We start from the raw sequence: 8,505 nt of genomic DNA, 5'->3' as shown, positions 1-8,505 counted from the left end.
ACACACACCATCACATACACACGCACACACGTTATTTTTCATCTTATCCTCATTAAAAAGCGTTTGTGGTACTAAGAAATATTGAAGAAGGCTCTTGTGAGCGAAGGTTGCTCTTTTCTATTTGAGATAGCTAAAAACAGAAATAGGAGAATGAAGAATCCTTGTGTAGTTTGTCAAACACTTGGGAACCTTCAATACATAATGCTCTTCTAGTTTTAGCTCTTCTAGATCTGCCACTTTCCAACAGGCAATTATCTGCTTTTATTTATGGTAAATCAGTACAGAATGCAGGATGTAATACTAAATGCAAGATTATGTGACGTTCTGTGAACCAAAGACATGGTTTATAATAATTTCATACAGTATGACATTCACTTTAGAGAGACTTTATAACTACTTTTTTTTTTTCTTTTGAAAAGCTATTAATTAGCAGTTGTAGCCAAGCAAGACACGCAACATTCACCAATATCTCAGTTGACTATTATTTATTTCATAATGCATCCATGGTAATGTTATTAACATAATGTCTTGCACAGATATTATCCCTGAGAGGCAGTTCTGCATGTGCTGATCTCCTAAGGATAGCGTGCACTTGGCCACATTACCACTGTTTCCCTGAAATACAAGGTTATATATATTGATTTCATTCTAACACTATCCAGCCACACTGCTGCATACAGCTGGTGTCATTTCTAGCCTTCCAAAAATAGGATCAAGAGCACTTTCAGAATCAACAACAACATTTGGGCAACATTTGGCAGGAGAAGGTGATTCTTGTGTCTGTGGGATGTCTGAGTCTTTCCTGGGTGAGATGTTTGGATTGGCAGTGGTAAATTTTCAGGGAGGATTGGGTGTAGATTCTTGTGCAGTACAGTGATATGCTTGTCACCCTGAAGTTTCCAGCCTATAATTACCAAATGGTTGAATTCAGGTGATATTTCTGCAGATTCCTCTAAAAAAATGGAGAGATAGGATGGCAAATCATGTGAGACCACAGAACCAGTCAGACCTCACAGTGTCAGTTCTACACTGAAAATGCACAGAGGACACTGAAGGTCGGGTAAACTGAGGCAGAAAGAAGACTATTGCTTTGCAAGTGAATCCAAGCAATATTACTATTACTACTAGTTCTACAGGGTCCCTATAAGCTGCCTTTGCAAGGACTGCCTGGTAACGTCCAATGCTACTATTCTGAGGGGGAAAGATGGAGAATGTCTTTGTGCCATACTGCTCAGCGAGCTGTTATTGCAAGTTTTCTCCTGATTACACTTGAGAAATGGAAAGACATGGCAGAAACCAGTGTTGGTGCAGCATCTCAGAATGTGGCATTATCTAAGTGAAAATTCTGGGTAGGAGGATCTGTGGTTACCGAAACTTACCTGAGTAAGAGATGTTCAGCGCCATATCAGATGAAGCCACATAAGGCAGGGGAGCGGTTTCAGAGGAAAAGGATGGGGAAGCATTATATGCTTTCCAGAGTGTTCTCAGACTATTCACACTTTCCACAACATCTCATTTCTTCATTCCTTAGCTGTGAACTTTTCTGTCCAGTCTCTTTGAACATTGCGGACTGCCAGCAACACGGTCCTGATGCTCTTCTCTATGCAATCTTTTACTCTAAAGCAAAAAAAAATATTACTAAAAATTACTAAATAGTCCTCTTTCTACACTCTGCCCCTGTTATTTGCCAGATGCTGAATGCCCAATAGAGTTGTTATCATCACAAAAGATAGGCAGTAAGGTGGGAGGGAGAAACATCTGGCAGCCACAGTTTTACACCTTTTGTGAGAAGAGACATCGCTGATGAACAAATGCCTATTTCAAAAGTTCTAAATGGAGCACAGTAAGGTAGGCACTGACATCATTTACTAAAATGCTCCCATTTTGCATTCTTCATGTTTGAAAGGCGAGAACTACCAATTCTGAAATGAAAAACAGTGATTCTGATGCTGGAACTACAATAGAGTGCTTTCATGTGCAAAAGTTGCATTTTGTACCCCCTGCAGATATGCACAACGTTTACATCGACATGAACAGAGTCACACCAACTTTTGAAATTAGAAGGTGTGGTGACCTAAGCCTGTCACCTTTTCAGTGCCTTGTTATTTGTTCATGCTTGGGCATTCAATAAGCAGAACAGCAGCTGGAATGGCTGGGTTTTGTATGAGAGACACCCCCCACACACATACACACATACAGAAAGCCATCCAGTTGTCCTGCTGAAACACAAAACTTCCATGCTATGAAACCCAAAGGGCCCCCTACCATACTACTCCACAGAGCTTTACAAGATACTCTGTAGATTTCTGTGCACTTTTAAAAGAGCATGGATCAAGTTTTTATATTTTTCTAAATATAATAATGATCATAATTTAAAGTCTGCACTGTACACAGGGCAGACAGGATAAAGAGGCCACTCTTATGAATGCAGAGCCATTCAGTCTTGCGAATACCTCCAGCTCCTCAGAATCAAGACTTAGTGCAGAACAAGAAGGAAATGGATTCTGTCTAGTGGCCTGGTTAGGTAGAGAAAATCTTTAAATGCATGGACATGAATGATCCCTCCATGACATAAGCAGTATTCTAGATAAGAGTGAAAAAGACTCAATGTCTATTGAGAAAGTTAAACAAAATATTTGTAACAAAACCCAAATCTGACCAAATTCCTGTCCCAAAATAAAAGTATCATCAGAAATCTGATAGATTAAGATTCTTCTTAGAGAGCTTTGTATGACAAGGAGACTGGTTTTTAGGTGACTGTTACAAAGCTCCATTCTGATCCTGGGATCATCTCCATTCTGCAATATCTCAGTTGCCTTTTCCAAACCACAGGCAGGAGTGTCACACAAATAAATCCTTTTCCGGGCCCACATAATAATAAACAAAGAGCTAAGTGTTACTTTGTCTCTTTTTGTTCGTGGGACACTGTGCTAATTTTTTCCAGTGGTCCCACATTGCAGGGCAGACATGACTTTGCAAGGCAAATACTGTTTTGAGAGCTTTGTAAAGACCATTACTATGAAGATTTTTCAAAAAAAACCAAATCTTCACCTCTTCCCAAGAGACAAGGGTGCAAGTGGCTTATTGCTCTGTGGTTTGAAGACTTCACATTTTGAAGGTGAGCAGCCTGGCCTAATGGAAGGTGTCCCTGCAAATGTCAGAGGCTTGAAACAAGATGACCTTCAAAGTCTCTTGCAACCCAAATCATTCCATGATTTTATGATTCTATTAAATTTAGAGTGCCTTCAGCTGCAGAGAAAAATTTCCATCAGGAGATGGTATCTACTTGGGCCCAGAAGTGTAGAGACTGCATGAATGAACTACCCAGGCAGTCATGTCAGGGTGCCAGCCCGCCACGACAGCAGGCAATGCAAATGAACGTGAGTGTGTATGAGCTTAATGGGCTGTGGAATTTGCATTCCTTCAGACACAGCTCACAGAGGTCTGTACTTTCTTGCCAGGTGATCAGAAGCAGGTCATGCACATGAGCAGAGCCAGCAATCAGCGCAAGCAAGGAGATTTCCAGATCCATTTGAACTGATCTAATCCCAGACTATCATGGTCCTCCCTTCCCTGCATCAGTGTTACCAGCTCTTCTTGCCATATCCAAGGGTAAACTTGATTGTACACAATGAGATCAAAAGCACACATCACTAACTTCTGCTCTGCCAATTTTACTTTGTTGATTAAAACATATTTGAACCATGAAAACTGATTATGAAAAAGAATAGCAAACAAATCCTTAGACTCTAATGATCTTTCCTCATCTATTTTTCGAAAATAGATATTAAAGCTATAATGTTAAATAGTAGAAATTGCTTCCACGATGCAAGACTGGAGAATATCTGCACTGCTTAATATTTTGTAATAATTTTTGAGAATTGGAACAAGAGTTTGGTAATAAATGTAGACAGCAAAACAAGATCATAAAGTGTAGAAGATTAAACGTAAATTCAAAAATCTCTTTGTAATCAAGTGATGCAAAAGTGACATAGTTAGAGTTGCCACCAGCAAAATAAAGGGTTTTACAAAGATAAAGGAAAGAAGGTAGGTTCTTTTCATATACCTACCCTTGAAGTAGGTAAATATCAGCTGTGTTTGAATTGAAAAGTGTACACTACCTACAAACTGAAATGTCAAGACTTAAAACAACTTAACATCTGATTATTTTTCCTTTAAATGTAGTAATTAGTTCCAAAGGAATTCTAAACTAATGTTTTTTTTAAGAAGCAGTTTAGTCAGTTTATAACTTTTAAGGCATTTTGTTATTGAGACAGAAAAGACTGGTCTTAAATACCAAGACAACTACCCTGTCAAATTTCAGATCTTATTTTAATGTCTTCTTTGTGAGCACTAAAACAAGCCTCTATGGAAATTATTTTGGCCTCAAGCTTTTTGTCTCCAAAACCTGTTTGTACAGCACTGGTCTAACATTTATGTTTCCCTGTTTGGAGTCAGTATTTGGACTTGATGACCCTCGTGTGTCTCTTCCAAGCCAGAATGCTCTGTGACTCTATGATTCCAGTCTATTTTCTGAAATAGACTTCAGGATTTTGCAAAGTTGGTTTTTTTTTTTTTTTTTCTTTTTAACCTGAAATAAATATAATCCCACTGCTAACTTTAACATACAGAATATCTGGGGGTAGACATCATATATGTACATTTTTCCAGACATGGAATTCCTGGAAGTATTTTGTGCAAAGTTATTTAAATATGATATCCTTGGACTAGAGGTGAATCATGTTTTCTGATAAAACCAGTAACTTGAGGCTTCAAAACCCCAGGAGCATTAGGAAGTCTGTGCTAATAATAAATTGTTTTGACTGCAGTTGGTGTCTTAGTATGCATACAAATAAATTAATTAATAAGAGAGCCTACTGAGATTATAGCAAAACCAATTAATACATCATTTTGCATGTAATTAGGAAAATGCCAGTCATTGAAAGAATGACTGGCAAGTGTCCTGCATCAGAGCTTTAGCAGCTAACACAAGGCTCAGTTAACATTTACTTCTACCAGTCTACTGGACCAGTTTCCATGACCCCCATATATGTTAAGAATAAATGTAAGTAGAACAGCACCTTTAGCTATCACTGCTGATAAAATTATAGAATGTATCTCCATTTTTTCAAGCAACAGCTCGTGTTCTTTTTATTGGAGAAGCATAACTTAAAATAAATATATGCTCTGGGAATATTTAAAGCATCTGTACTTAAGAAGTTAGATCTCTCTTTCTTTACTTTACCAGTACTGCAATCATCAGGGCATCAGATACTGTTTATGCCACTGAAATATTTTATTTGTTCTGATGCAGATTATTTTAGTGTGGGGTGGACTTTTCAATAAAAGTAAGGGAGAAAATCTATCCCCACTGAAATGCTGTTACCAACTGTCATGATTTTTCACCAAGACAAATCAATTCACCACCTCTTGAAGGTGTTACACACTGAACAGACAGTCACTGGGATTTGCTGAACACAGCAACATGAGCAAAGTTTGTATCTGTGCCACAGAGACTACACAGGTTTACTTCAGTGTTGTCACACTAGAGTCCAAAGTCTCAGGTGTAATCCAAAGTAACTTCTGCTTGTAGCCCTTCATTAAGTACAAGCCATCAATTACATGCAGTGCAGGGACTAGCAAGATGCTTGCAGGTCTTTGCTCCCTTGCTTCAACAAGAGCTGAATATGAAATATTCTTGCTAATTTTCAGAGTAAGTGAGATGGGAAATGTCAGCAGAACAATTACAAATACACATTGTATTTTTGAACAATATTTATAAAATAAGGCCTGGTTTTCTGTGGGAGAGGATACAGCAGACAAGCACAAGAACATAGTTAATTTTTTTGCTTCAAAGTCCATGAAACCCAACAGTTTATTATTGTTGACTCTTTCAAAAGACAAAAGGGCATTCTTCAACCATACAATATCAGTACCAGAGGAAAATGACTAGGAAGAATTCATTGTCAATAAAAACTGCAGTAAAATCCCTGGTTTGTTATCACTTGCTTATGTTGAATAAGGCTGTTAGCTCCAAGAGTGTTCTGTGATACTTTTTACTGTGCCAAAATTCTATAAAGTTTAGTCACTCTTTGATTTAATCAAAACCAACAATAGAATTATTTTTACTTTATCCTTCCAAATGGGGAACAATATCCAGTTATTTCCAAAAACTCCTACTGTAAATAAGATAATATAACAACATTGCACACACACACAAACACAGGCAGCTGGAGGTACATTCAGGGGTCTGTTTGCTGAAATTTGCTGTCTGTACAGCAAAGAAGAATGAGGTGGTTGTAAAACAGTTCTTTAACCAAGTTTATAGCTCAGAATTTTTAAGTGATGCAGAATTAGCTGTGGCTTCTTTCCTAATTTGCTATCCTAGCAGGGGCACTGAGGTACTAGTGAAAAACTGTTAATCTATTTGGATCAATTTGACGACAAGACTTTAATATCAAGAGGTCCTAAGAGTCAAAACTGGAAATACAGCTCATCATTTCCTCTCAGTAAAATTAGATTTGTGGACAGCTTTGTGAAACGAAATTGACAATACAGTTGATAATATGTATTTCTAAAAACATTTCTTAAAATCATAGGCATTAATTGTAAGAGTGATAGAAGTATTGTTGTATGGTAGCATTTGAAACTTCCTTTAGTAGTCACTATGCTACCCTTTGATTTGCCTTGATCAAATTTTTAAATTAGAAAAGTAATAACAGTCCACATTGATTATTTTTAGCCCTTTAAGACTAAAACTTCATTCAGCCATCTAATCTAAATATCTGTCTATGTCTGGCAATTGAGATCACAAACAACCCTTAGTTGATGTAGGACAGGGCATCATGAAGGACAAAGCAATCCTGAGGTGGTCAGATTTTTCGGTGGAAAAAAAATCCCAAACTTGTCCTGTGCTGTGCTCTAGCAACAGCCTTGCATGGTACTGGACTGGCATAAGCTCTGATGGGACATCTGAGCTCCAGCACTCCAGAAGCCCAGACCTCATACTGTGACAGGAGGATGACCAGAAATTTTAAGGGTGTTATTAGAGATTCTAAACTCCCAACGACACTTAGGCAAGAAGATATGAAAAAGAAACATCCGGCTGCACTTATAAGGAAGACAAAATTTGCAAGTGTAATGTGAGAAATTCCAAATGCCAGAGACTGAAATATGTTAATTTGCCTAGTAATGCTGATTTCCTCCTTCACCCCTTACCTATTGCTGAAGACCATCTTATCCACATCAAAATGGTAATGAAAACTGTCTGCTTGCTGGAGTCCAAAGTAAATGCTGTAGGAGGATTTCAGCCCTGACTTTATATTAAAGTGGCCATGGATACATTCTCTTCCACTAACTGAGACCAGGGAGTAACAAGTCACCAAGCAGCAGGAAGATGTGGCTGAAGCACTGATGGCTGAGTGACTGCCCCAGCCATTTCCACTGCAAACATGTAAATGGAGCCCCATGAGGCTCATACCAAGCCTACAGACTGAATCTCTTCAGCACTGAATTTGGTTTCAGAAGACTGAGCATGAGTGAACAGCAGCAGCAATATCAGCCTCAGAAGAACAGAGAAACCACAGTTTTAGCCATTGCCCAGGACTCGGGGATCAATAAGACATGAATGAAATTAAATATCTGGAGAATCCCAAAGGCAAGTCTAACCTGCAGGAAAACCTACTTTCTCTCAATCAGGCCTTACCAGACATTCCTACCAATGTGATTTGTAAGAACTGCTGCAGGTACAGAGATCAGTGCATCTCTAACCATGACAAAGGCTCACTCACTCAGCATCTGAAGTTTCAGCCAGGCTCATTGTGAAAAACAACCAATGGTGATTGAAGGTATCGTGCCTGTGGTGCTCGTGATTGCCTCCTGCTTAGCTAGACTGGTCTACAGGTGTCGGAATCCAGAACATCCCTCTGGGTGCCCTGGATGGCCAGAGCTGCTGGCAGGGGGCTCTGAGACCCTGGCATGCAGCCAAAGACACACGTGGGGTTTTGATCTTAGCCCATGGAGCAAATTACCAACTCTGTATGAAGAATTACAAGCCACACACACAAGTTAGATAGCATAGTAGAAGTAGTCACGAAGTGAAAGGAAGGATTTTTGAGTGCTGTACAGGGGGGTTTTAAGCCTTGTACGCAGGGGTCCAAGTTTAGTACATGGGGGTAAGGAGATCTAAGATGGAGGGATTTGGGTGTGCCCTGTCCTCTTTCTTTCTCCTTCCTAACCTCCATGTCTTTGGTGGTGTTGGCACTCACAGATTGGTTTAGAGTAGAAAGTCACCATTCAATATAGATAGTAGGTATTGGGGAAAAGGTATAAACATGTAGTACGTAATATATGATATAAAAGATAGCACCAGCCCCCTGGGAGGGCAGTGTGCCTTTGTCTGAGCTGCTGAACGGGCCACAGCAGTTCAGGGAGAAGAATCTTTTAGATAAACAACAATAAACAACCTTGAGAACGGACAATAGAGGACTACTGAGTCTTTCTTAT

The sequence above is a fragment of the Motacilla alba genome, chromosome 3 (assembly GCF_015832195.1).
Source record: "Motacilla alba alba isolate MOTALB_02 chromosome 3, Motacilla_alba_V1.0_pri, whole genome shotgun sequence".
NCBI classification, from domain to species: Eukaryota; Metazoa; Chordata; class Aves; order Passeriformes; family Motacillidae; genus Motacilla; species Motacilla alba.
This window is presented reverse-complemented; position numbering follows the sequence as displayed.